Source organism: Triticum urartu, chromosome 5A, assembly GCF_056163025.1.
Source record: "Triticum urartu cultivar PI428250 chromosome 5A, HENAU_Tu73, whole genome shotgun sequence".
Taxonomy (NCBI): domain Eukaryota; kingdom Viridiplantae; phylum Streptophyta; class Magnoliopsida; order Poales; family Poaceae; genus Triticum; species Triticum urartu.
Window position 1 is genome coordinate 303,589,376 of NC_141877.1, and position 11,503 is coordinate 303,600,878.

An 11,503-nucleotide genomic window follows, 5' to 3' on the forward strand; every position below is an offset into this window, starting at 1 on the left:
TCGTCCGCCCCGCGAGGCTTGGCCCCTCGCGAGGGTCTTGGGTTTGTGTTGGTGAAGATGGGCCGTGCTGGGCCCCCCTTTGAGCCATGCCGCAAGCCGCAGGCAGGCAAGTCTGGGGACCCCCATTCCCAGAATGCCGACAACAACGAGTATTTCGGGGCATCTTAAAATAACAGGAGCAACTGGGGATGAAGGTACAAGCGGCAAGGATTTTATTTACGGGGATTATCGATGGTCAGGAACTGCAAGGTAGTTGACACAGTGTCTCGAGAAACATCGAGGAGTATGTGCAGAATCTTGTGGTGAAGCAAGCGATCATCGATAATGTCGGGGCTCTCCGGGAGGAAGTGGGTACGAGAGCCTAATGTCAGAGTTAGTAAAATGTTTAACCTGAATAGACGAGAGATCAGAGTCCCAGAGTATAGACGAGAAATTGAAGATCCTAATACCACCCAATGGCGATGTGGGCCCGTAAGACACACAACCATGTTAGTAAAAGTTTTTGTAGTGACTAGACTCAACTTCGGCCAAGGAGTTGGAAAGGGGGCTACCACAGGCAGTCGGCTCTGATACCAACTTGTGACGCCCTCGATTCAATCATACACTAATCATACACGCAAATGTGTACAATCAAGATCAAGGACTCACGGGAAGATATCACAACACAACTCTAGACACAAATTTAAAATAATACAAGCTATATATTACAAGCCAGGGGCCTAGAGGGCTCGAATACATAAGCTTGAATACATAAGAGTCAGCGGAAGCAACAATATCTGAGAACAGACATAAGTTAAACAAGTTTTGCCTTAAGAAGGCTAGCACAAAAGCAACAACGATCGAAAAGGCCAGGCCTCCTGTCTGGGACCTCATAACTACTCCTGGTCGTCGGCGGCCTCCACGTAGTAGTAGGCACCCTCAGTGTAGTAGCAGTCGTCCTCGAAGGTGGCGTCTGGATCCTGGGCTCCACCATCTAGTTGCACCATCCGAGAAGAATGGAAAGAGGTGGAAAAAAGGGAGCAAAGCAACCATGAGTACTCATCCAAAGTACTCGGAAGAAAGGATCTACACTACATATGCATCGATATCAATGAAATGGGATGTATCTGTGGACCGGACTTCAGAATGCCAGAAGAGAAGGGGGAAAGCCTAGCCTATCGAAGACTAGCATCTTCAAGCGTAACGCAGCATCAGAAGATATAAGAGTGGCATAAAGTAAAGTAGTAGCAGTGTTATCAACCTCGACCAGAGATCCTTTCTCGACTCCCTACGAGAAAGCAATCCCAAAGCCATACTATCCAGTTATCACCTCAACTATCCAGTTCTAGTTGTATCGATCGGGATACAACTCCAAGTGCCTGTTACCGTAGGACAGGCTATCGATAGATGTTTTCTTCCCTGCAGGGGTGCACCAACTTACCCAGCACGCTCGATTAACTCCAGCCAGACACACTTTCCTGGGTCATGCCCGGCCTCGGCCAAACAATACGCTGCAACCCGACCTAGGCTTAATAGAGAGGTCAGCATGCTAGAGTAAACCTATGCCCCCAGGGGTCATGGGCCATCGCCCCGGAAACTCCTGCACGTTGCGTGGGCGGCCGGTGAGCAGACCTAGCTACCTCCTTAAAAAGGCAGGAGCTTACCAGTCCAACCCGACACGCGCCGCTCAGTCGCTGACGTCTAATAAGCTTTGGCTGATGCATATGACGCAGAACACCCATACAATGCCCATGTGATGGTTAGTGCTATCAGGCCAGAGGCCCCTCAGATCAAATATCCAAAACGTTGGTGTGTTGGTAGTGCGCTCACGAGCAGAGACTCACGAAAGATGTGACCCCATCGCCCCGCCTCGAGTACTTTCAGCAAGGGCTAAGAATGCCCGGCCACGCCTCGTAAGTTTCTCGCGGGCACCTTCCAGGTCAACCCGACTCCACATCACTCACCATTAAGCTCACACGGGTACCCCTCAGGGCCGACCTATCTTTAGTAACATGGTTCAGTGTAAAGTCATAGTAACTATGTGTCTAACGCCAAGGGGAACCCTGAGGAACCACCCTTGATGGATTCCACTCGATGTAATCATCAAGGTGAACGTAAGAGGAACCACCCTCGAGGTTCACTCTTGAGGGGTTGCACGACAGAGTCGTATCGGAAGTGGTTAAGGAGGAAATCACCCTCGATGACCACAACTGAATAGCTACACTACAGAGATCTCATCATGAGTGATGTATGAGGTGTCACCCTCGGCACTCGATTGTAACTTTGCAGAGTCGTACAACTAGGGGGTGATGTGCGGTGTCGGGGCCTGGACGTCGATCACGTTGATCGAGTCATCGAACATAAAGCGGGGCAACAAGGACAAGGTGGGGGTCACTGATGGATCACTAACCAACCTATACTAAGCAGTTTAGGATAAGCATGTAAGGTAACAATGAGTAGGTTACAAAAGCAGGCTGTGCATCAGAATAGGAGCAAACAATAACAGTAGCAAAATCTAATGCAAGTGTGAGAGAATGGAACGGGCGATATCGGGATGATCAAAGGGGGGCTTGCCTGGAAGCTCTACTGAAAAGGAAGAAGTGTCATCGTTGATGTAGTCGATCGCAGGGGCGGCATCGGTCTCGGGGTCTACCGGAGAGAAGAGAGGGAAGAAACAATAAATATAAAGCAAACATAGCATCACAAAGCATAATATGGCAATATGCTGTGCCGGGTGTGACCTAACATAAGGCTACACGATTTAGGTGAAGGGGGAATTCAACCGGGAATGTTTTCCTGGTTCCGGACCTGTGTCAAACAGATGACCGGAGGGGGAATGTTCCATGTTCAGCTAGTTAGAGGCACCTGACAGGTAAAAGGACTATGTATTCGGATTCGTCTCGTCGTTCTGAGCAACTTTCATGTAGAAAACATTTTCATTCGAGTTACGGTTTAATTTCTATTTAATTTCAAAGTTTTATTAAAATTCTGAAATTAGTATTAATTCGAAAATAAAGATTAAATTGCTACGTGCACACACAAAGTGCACAGCAAAGTAGCATAGAAGCTGACAGTGGGCCCCGTTGACTGCCCAGTCAGCAGTTAATGTTGACCTGTCGATTGGTCAACGAGTGATTAATTTCTGTGGGTCCTGCGTGTCGTTGTCTATGGTTAACTAGACTTTAATTAAATTAGATTAGCTAATAGTGGGGGCCACTATCATTGCCTAGTAGTTAAACTAATTAGTAATTAGCCCCTAAGACAAAATGCACGGCCGACCGGTGGCGGCTGTGCATACACACGTACACCACACAGGCTTGGACATTGCCACGGCCATGGCCACTAGTAGCAACTAGCATCGGCTGGAACAACAACTAGCAGTGGCAGTAGTGGGCGGCTTCAGCACAAAGCAGCAACCGGCAGCGAGCAGCACACACATGCGTGCAGCAGCGAGCGGGGACAGCAGCCGCGGGCGCGCGTTGTGCGCGGCCGGAGCTCACGCACGCAGGGGCAGGGCGACCAGGGGGCGCGCGGTAACACGCACGGGGCCGAGGACAAGCGCAGACGGGCGGGCGCGGAGGCGCGCGGGCACGCGCAAGGGCCCGACCAGGGGCATGGACGGGCCAACTCCGGCCATGGCGACTGGTCCTCGTGGGGCAACACAGACGGTGACAAATCAAAGGGGAAAAGCAGGGGAATTGGGAGAGGAGCTCACTGCAAGCTCAATGGCGAGGTCGGGGAGGCCGGGGACGCAGTGAAGGCGATGAATTCGTCGATGGCGTCGCGGTGGCCGGAGGTTGAAGATGACATCGATGTCGACGACAGAGAGCTCCCAGGCTCGAGCCGAAGGGCGGGGCCGATGTGGACGACGACGACAGTCGTCCTAGGTGTCTCACGACGGCGAGGGTTGGCCAGTGGTCTTGGCAACGATGAGCCGGCGGCGACGATGGCGTTCGGTTGAGGTCGGACGCGACCGGGGAGGAGAGCAACGACGCAGGGGGTAGGGGGAGAAGCGGGCGACATTAGGGCTAGCCGGGAGGGCTCGACGCAGCTATATAGGGCAAGGGAGCCGGGGATGCTCGACGCATGTGGCACAGGCCATGGAGATGGCGCCACGACTGCCCTGGCTGCTCCTGTAGCTGGTAGGAGAGGATTGGGGGTGGGTTGGGCCAAAACTATTACCTTAAGGCCCAGAGGCATAGTGATAGGTTTTCCTTTTTTAATTTACTTTACTGTTTTGTCTTTCCTCCTGTTTTGCATTATTTTGAGCTACTAAATGATTTTTGTAAAAGATGAAACTTGTAACATAATTACTTGGCAATATACTGAGTTGGCTCAAAAAGGTTGAGGCTGGTTGGAATCCATTTAAATTTCGTTTAAATAGAACAGGGTTAAATGTTGCTGTTTTGACACTGTTTTAAAAAGATTAGGGGCAATTTAATACTTCAAATAATATTTTTTTCTACATGAAAATTACTTAGTAATTAGTTTCAACCTAACCAACAATTTTTTTAATGTTTGAAGAAACAATAAATTTGACTTGAGAATTTAATTGGAATTTGACTTCAGAGTTGATCAAGTGATAGCTAGCTCAGTAAAGAATGGTGACACAGCATCATTAAGGTGAGGTTACTGTGGCATGACATTGGGGGGGGGGTTACAAGGTGCTAGTCCGCCTATTACACCGGTGAAGCAGCGCCTCAGTGTTTATCTTAGGGGCGTGTGGGGCCTAGAGCTGCTGGCGCCCGATCTAGAGGTCGGCCAGGATTAAAGGGATGGCCTGGGGGCGCTGCCAAGCACGGCGGTGGTGTGAGATCGAGGGGAGGGTGGGGCGGCAGAGGCAGGGGTCTGGGCCGGTGGTCGCTGGCGGTTCGAGAAAGATCGTCAACAGTGACTCGCGGGAGGTAGATGAGGGACATCTGCCCGTTCCTTATAGATCGGACGGTTCATAAAAAAATCGACTGGCCTATTTATTTTCAGTCGACTGTTATCTTGATAGGACCACATGCGCTGGTGTGCTGGAGGAGTACCTGCATTTCCTGTGCTCATATATTACAAAATCATACAGAGTTGAATCTAATTTTGTTTGCCATGCAATGTTGTAGAGCTATCATATGTCTCCTGTCATTTATTTTTCAGCCACCTGCTATCTGCTACTTTTACAGTGCACTAGTTCTGCACACACTTCACCCATACTCTCACTGTTGTGTTTTTATGCAAGGGTATTTCAGACCCTGCCTTGACAAAAGCAGAAAAGAGAAGAGAGAAGTAGCTCCAGCGAGGTACGCGACTAGGCCAGACACGTTTCAAGACTTTAAAGGGTATAGGGTTTGCAGATGGAGACGGGGAATGTAGCTCTGGAGTTGATGATCTCGCTCGCCATGAACCACCATCCCAGGTGCTTGCTTTGACTTCACGGTGTCATATGTGGTTGCATGTTGCATATGGTGTCTAGCTTGTATTCGAAAGGCTGAAGTCGGTCTTTATCAAGATAAGGAAAGATATTTTTTACATGAACCACCATCCCGGGAGCACCAGAAGACAAATAGCTAGTTAGAGCACTGGCCGAGCCGATGACAATCCCAGCACAGACATGTATCACCCGAAAGTCAACTAAAAAACCACGATGGTGGCGAAGCAGCCCACATCCCACCAGGCTCTCAGGTCCTAGATGATCATGCTCACCACTCGAGCCGGATGTCTAGCTTGTGTTGCTTCCAATTTGGTTAAATTGCATCTGCTTAGCTCACACACTATATCTTTGAATATGACACGCCTTCCTGTTTTTGGTACATACTAGTACATATGTCTATTAACCATGTTCTTACATCAAACTAATGTTCTTGTGTATCCCTCGTCAATCACTTATGATGAGGCAGTCAGGCCTACTGTGATAAAAGATCCTCATTTAAAGAATGCAGCGTCAGCCTCCCCACATGATTCTCAAGAAACAGCAAGGCTAGATGAAGATAGTGAACGTAGATCTATAGTTGATTACCCATTTCCCCTACACTAGCATCGCAGGTGCTTGCTCTAACTTGGCAGCGTGATATGTGGTTGCATGTTGCATATACTGTCCAGATTGTAATTCTTCTATTCTGGTTAAATTGCATGTGCTATTCTGCTTAGTTTATACATTATACCTGTTAATGTGACAAGCCTTCCTGTTTTTAGTACATAGTACATCTATCTATTAACCATGTCCTCACATAAAACTATTATTTTTTTGTATCCCGCATAAATCAATATGACGAGACACCTTCAGTACATGCAGTGTGATATTAGTTGCATCTTTCGTATGATTTATAGCATGCACTGCTTCTAATTTGTTGAAATGCCATTTATGATGGGACGCTTTTAACTTGGCAGAGTCATATTGGTTGCATCTTTCATGTGGTGTCTAGCTTGCATTGCTTCTTATTTGTTGAAATGGTTTCTGCTTAGTTTACACAAACAGTTGTGAATATGTCATGTCGTCCTGTTTTTCATATTATTCCATCCTGGAATTATGTGTTTGCCTTACATCAAAGTAGTGATTGCCAGTATCATGCACGAATGAGTTCTGAAGAGTGAATTTTATTGCTTTTTCTTGTCGGTTTTACTTGACAATTCAAAATCCATAAAGCGGGAGGAAGTTAGCAAGGCAGCGGATGAAGGTGCTCCTTCCAAACAAAGGGCCTCTACAGATTCTACTCCTCCATCCCCCAAGATGATTTCCAAGACAACACATGCATAGACACTCAACGTAGCTGTGTTGGTGATGAGCACGTCTCCCCTAGTGCACCATCACAGGTGCTCCCTCTAACTTGGTACTGTTATATGTGGTTGCATGTTATGTATGATGTCTAGCTTGTATTGCTTCTAATTTTGTTGAATTTCATCCGCTTACTTTACACATTATACTTGTGCTAAGACATGTGTTCCTGTTTCTAGAACATACAATATCTGTCTATCACACCATGTTCTTACATCAAAGTACATTTGTTCCGAAGAACTAATTTTTTATTTGTTTTTCTTGTCGGCTTGACTTAACATGGCACAGAGAAAGAGGAAGCAACACAAAACGACAGGGAAAGGGAAGCGGAACAATCCTGCAGATTCTGCTGGTACTGATGGTGCAATAGAAGGTCAAAGTCCAGCGGAAAATTGTACCGACAGTGTATCCCATGCTACACGAGCTGCAGAACAAGCCAAACAGAAACAAATAGCTGCCACCAAACAAGCAGAGACATACCTAGTTGTTGCAACACCTTCCACAGTACCACCAGCTGTACGATTTACTCATTGGTCAACTCAGCTAGCATCACGTTCCCAAGCTCCCTTGCCACCTGACACTACTTCCGAAGCACTCTTGACACAAGATGAGTTGGCAAGATCAGATGAACTTTGTGAGCTTCAGCAGCAAGAAGGTAGTTGATGGAGTCAAGTTACAGTTGCATGCTTCTTTATATGTAGTCTCACAGTTCGATGTACACTAAAACTTCCTATTTTTGTTGCTGGACTAGCACCTAGGCGCAAGAGGAAACAAACATCAGGGATAATGCTCGATAGGTTAACTAAATCTAGAGGAGGAAGAATGGAGATCCGTTTTGAGGCAGGTTTAAAAAGGCCACGTGATGCTACAGAGTCAGCCAAGTTAGTATCAAAGGAAGCGGTTGCCGTTAGGTGTCATGTACATATCCTCCCAACATGGATTCAGTACATGAATGACAAAGACGAAACCCAGTTCAACACCTTCCTCGACCATTTATCTGTAAGTATGGTTATGTATGGAAACTAGTAATATCGTCTTGCTCTGTCCAATACTTTCTAGGTTGCTGATAATGAGACTCCCATAATTTTCAACAAATGAGGTTCAAGTTGGATAGCCAAGATGATGCAACCAGACAAGCTTGCACCCATGTTTTCAAGTCTGCTCTGTGATAGTATCAGTATAACTTGAGGAAAACTCACTTTGAAGGCAAGGCTAACAGTGAACTTGCCCAAATATCTCTAGTGGAAAATATATCGGATGAAGACCGGAGAGGCCTCGTTAAACACTAGTATGATCCGAAGTATCAGGTACATTATATATATATGTGTGATCAGATCACATGTTGAAGTCCTATTTACACATGTGCCACACAAATCTATCTTCTTGTAGCTAAACTGTTCAAAGAACAAGGCCAACCGTACGAAAGTGAAATTCCAACAGACGACAGGATCTCATAGATATATTGCACACTCCGAGGCTCTTGTAATTACTGTTGTCGGGGGGATGGACCCCAGGCAGGCAACGGAACCCGGATCCTCTTCAAAAAACAACGGGGTCGGCACTGCCCCTCAATACCGGCACGCGCTTGGCTGAGTGGCTCGACCCGACCAAGCTCCGCAAGCCGGCCAGACTACCCGACCTGGCAAGACACGTCGACTCGGCCCCAACAACTAGCGCAAGACAGCCGAACCCGGCACGACCGAACCCTCCTGGACAAGCCGGCGCCACCCGTGGCGTGCTACGCAATCCAGCCACGGGTCAACTCCCATCCCATCCAGGCCGTATGATGGGACGAGACTTCAATCAACGATGACTGAGGTAACAGTGCCCTGCCCATGCCTCTGGTCAGCAGGAACGTGGCAACAGTGCCCCTCACCTACCCGCTGACCAGGGCTGGCGTGGCTACAGTGCCTCCGCCTTCACCGCTGACGACAGCAAGCGGCAACCTGACAGAGAGCACTGTACACGACTCGACTCGGCCATGCCCTGACGATCGACAAGACGGTGCACAGTCCCCCTAGGCATGCGGGGCCCGCACCTAGGGGAACCCGGCGAACCAAAAGCCCTCAGCAGGACCCAGCCTGGGTTCCCGGACACCGACAATACAGACCCACCAACTTGTAACATTACCATTGTACCCCCGGGGGGTTGGACTATAAAACCCCCAGGGAGCCCGCGATCATGAGACAACCAAAAAACAAGAGAGAAAGCAGAAGACACATATGAGAGAAAGGCAAGCAAGCATAGGACTAGCCACAAAACAGCGACACCGGAGAGAAGGAGCAGCCCAAGCCTTGGCCAGCTTCCTTCCTCCTCCATACAGCTCCAGGAGCAACATTGTACTATCGATCATCCAACTACACTCGGCAGGACTAGGGGTATTATCTCTCTGGAGAGCCCCGAACCTGGGTATGTCCGGCGTCCCGCACCCGCTCATGCCAACCTCGTCTCTGGAGTCCACCAGCGCCCTCGAGCCTCCTCCTCTCTTTAGCCATCCCTTGGCAGTGCCGTGCACCCACCACGATAGTTGGCGCCCACCGTGGGGCAGCTCGAGGAGCTGGCCAGGAACATGCTTCAGACGGGGCCCTTCTCCTACACCGACGAGTCTGTCGCGCTGGCGGACGACGTCGTCGGCGCGCTAGCCGCCTCCTTCACCGTGCTGCGCATCTCTGATGCGTTCGTGGCCGATGAGTACCCCAGCGAGGTGCTCAGCTACTCTGACTCTCCCCTCTCCCTCGGCGGCGGCATTTCCGCCGGAGCAATGGACGTCCACGTGGAGGTCTTCCTCACCGGCGACGGCGCCTCCTCCTCGTCAAGCAAAATGAGGAAGGCTGCCGAAGCCAGGGCCACAGCGGAGCGGATCGAGCCGTCTGATCCGTTGCGCGCCGCGATGCAGAGCCTCCGCATCCCCATCGGCACCGACATTGACGCCACCCACGTCGCTGAGGCCCGAACCCTGCTCGAGGAAAGGCGCCAGCAGATGCTGGACCTGTCCGAGACGCTCGCCGCCACTCAGCGTCGCCTGGATGCCGCTCAGCTGGAGCGTGATGCCACCTACGGATTCACGCTCGCCGCGGCTGACCCAAGCCGGGTCACAGACGTTCGTGCCCAGGGAGGCGCGATCGGCCAGGCCCTCGGCGCCGTCCCAACCATCTACGAGACCCCAGCGAAGAATATGTGCGTTGCCCAGGCAGCCACAGCCGGCCTGGACCAGCTCGCAGGTGAGGAGCTGAAAGAGCGCATCGGGCGGATGCGTGAACTCCTCCGCGCCGCCAGCACCCAGCAGGACCGCCTCAACCAGCTCGCCAAGCCGGCGGGATCCGGCTCCGCCCGCCTTGGCGGGCCAGGCGAACTTCTGCACACTGCTTCCTCGCCACCCGACGAGGCGCACTCCGGCCGAGCCTGGACTCGGCGCGACCCGACCGCTACAGCCGCCGGCGGATTGGGTGACGAGTCCGTCCTAGAGATCCAGCGCGGACCCGGCCAGCATGGCTGGCGTCCGGCTCCAACCGATCTGGCCCCCCGTGGCCTGGCCGCAAGTCGACTTAGCCCGCGCGCCATCGACAACGCCGATGCTTGCCACCGCCTCGACCGGCTCGCTTGCTCCCTAGAGGTGGAGGAGAGCGGCGCTATCGGGCCGGCGTGCTTCGGCCCGCACATCCGGGAGGAGCCTTTCCCCAAAGGATTCATGCTCCCCCGTGACACCCCCAAGTACAACGGGACGCTGAAGCCAGAAGACTGGCTCATTGACTACACCACGGCCATTGGCAACACCGGTGCCAATCGTCGTCTCGCCGTGCGCTATGCACCGCTCATGCTCCAAGGGCCAGCCCGCACGTGGTTGAACGGCCTGCCGAAGGGCAGCATCAACACATGGGTGGACTTCGAGGAAGCCTTTGTCCGCAACTTCACGGGGACCTACAAGTGGCCCGGCCGCCCTAGCCAGCTCTCCATGTGCGTGCAAGGGCCTACGGAGACCGGTCGCGAGTACCTCGCACGCTGGACCGAGCTCCGAAACAGCTGCGAGGGCGTCCATGAAGTCTAGGCGATCCAATACTTCGTCAGCGGGTGCCGAGATGGCACCCTCCTCAAGCACAAGCTCTTACACTCCGAGCCGGCCACCATGGCTGCGCTCATGGTGACGGTGGACAAGTACGCCACCGCTGACTCTGCCATGAAGATCCAGGTGGCGCTGGATGAAGCCAGCAAGACAAAGCCGGTTCCCCCTCCGAAGCCGGCCAGTGAAAGCAGCCGGCAGCAGCATCACCAGAACAACAAGTGCAAGGCCGACCAGCCAGCGCCGCGTCACGACAACCGGCTTGTCACGGCCACCGAGCCCACGGCGGACCCGACAGCGAAGCGCCGGCAAACCGGCAAGACGGCATGGCAACCCGCCATGAGCTTCAAGCAGATGCTCGATGCCCCCTGCAAGCACCACAGCGGCGCAAAACCCTCCACGCACACGCTTCGGCAGTGCGCCATCACAAGCGCATCATGAGGGGCGACGTCCCGCCCCCTCCGGCTGCAGCTCCAGGCGCGGGGCAGCCGCCTCAGCCTCCACCACCGCCTCCAGCTGGCGGCGCGATGCGCGACGACGCCTACCCAGACCAGAACACAGCCTACGTCGTCTTCACCAGCCTCGGCGACGACAAGAGCAGCGAGCGCCTCCTTCGGCAGGAGGTGAACACCGTCGTCCCGACCAAGCTGGAGTTCATGCATTGGTCGGATTGCCCGATCACCTGGACCCGGGAGGATCACCCGGCAGTCATG

At 52.0% G+C, this 11,503-nt stretch overlaps 1 long non-coding RNA gene across 1 annotated transcript; it reads right to left on the minus strand.

The window, feature by feature from the left end:
- Positions 1 to 681: 681 nt before the first annotated feature.
- Positions 682 to 4,062, minus strand: LOC147971143 (uncharacterized). The gene is made up of 2 exons (XR_015603290.1): positions 3,695 to 4,062; positions 682 to 973 (listed from the first exon to the last, which is right to left on the minus strand). It is a non-coding gene; the product is annotated as an uncharacterized LOC147971143 (long non-coding RNA).
- Between the last annotated feature and the right edge of the window lie 7,441 nt (positions 4,063 to 11,503).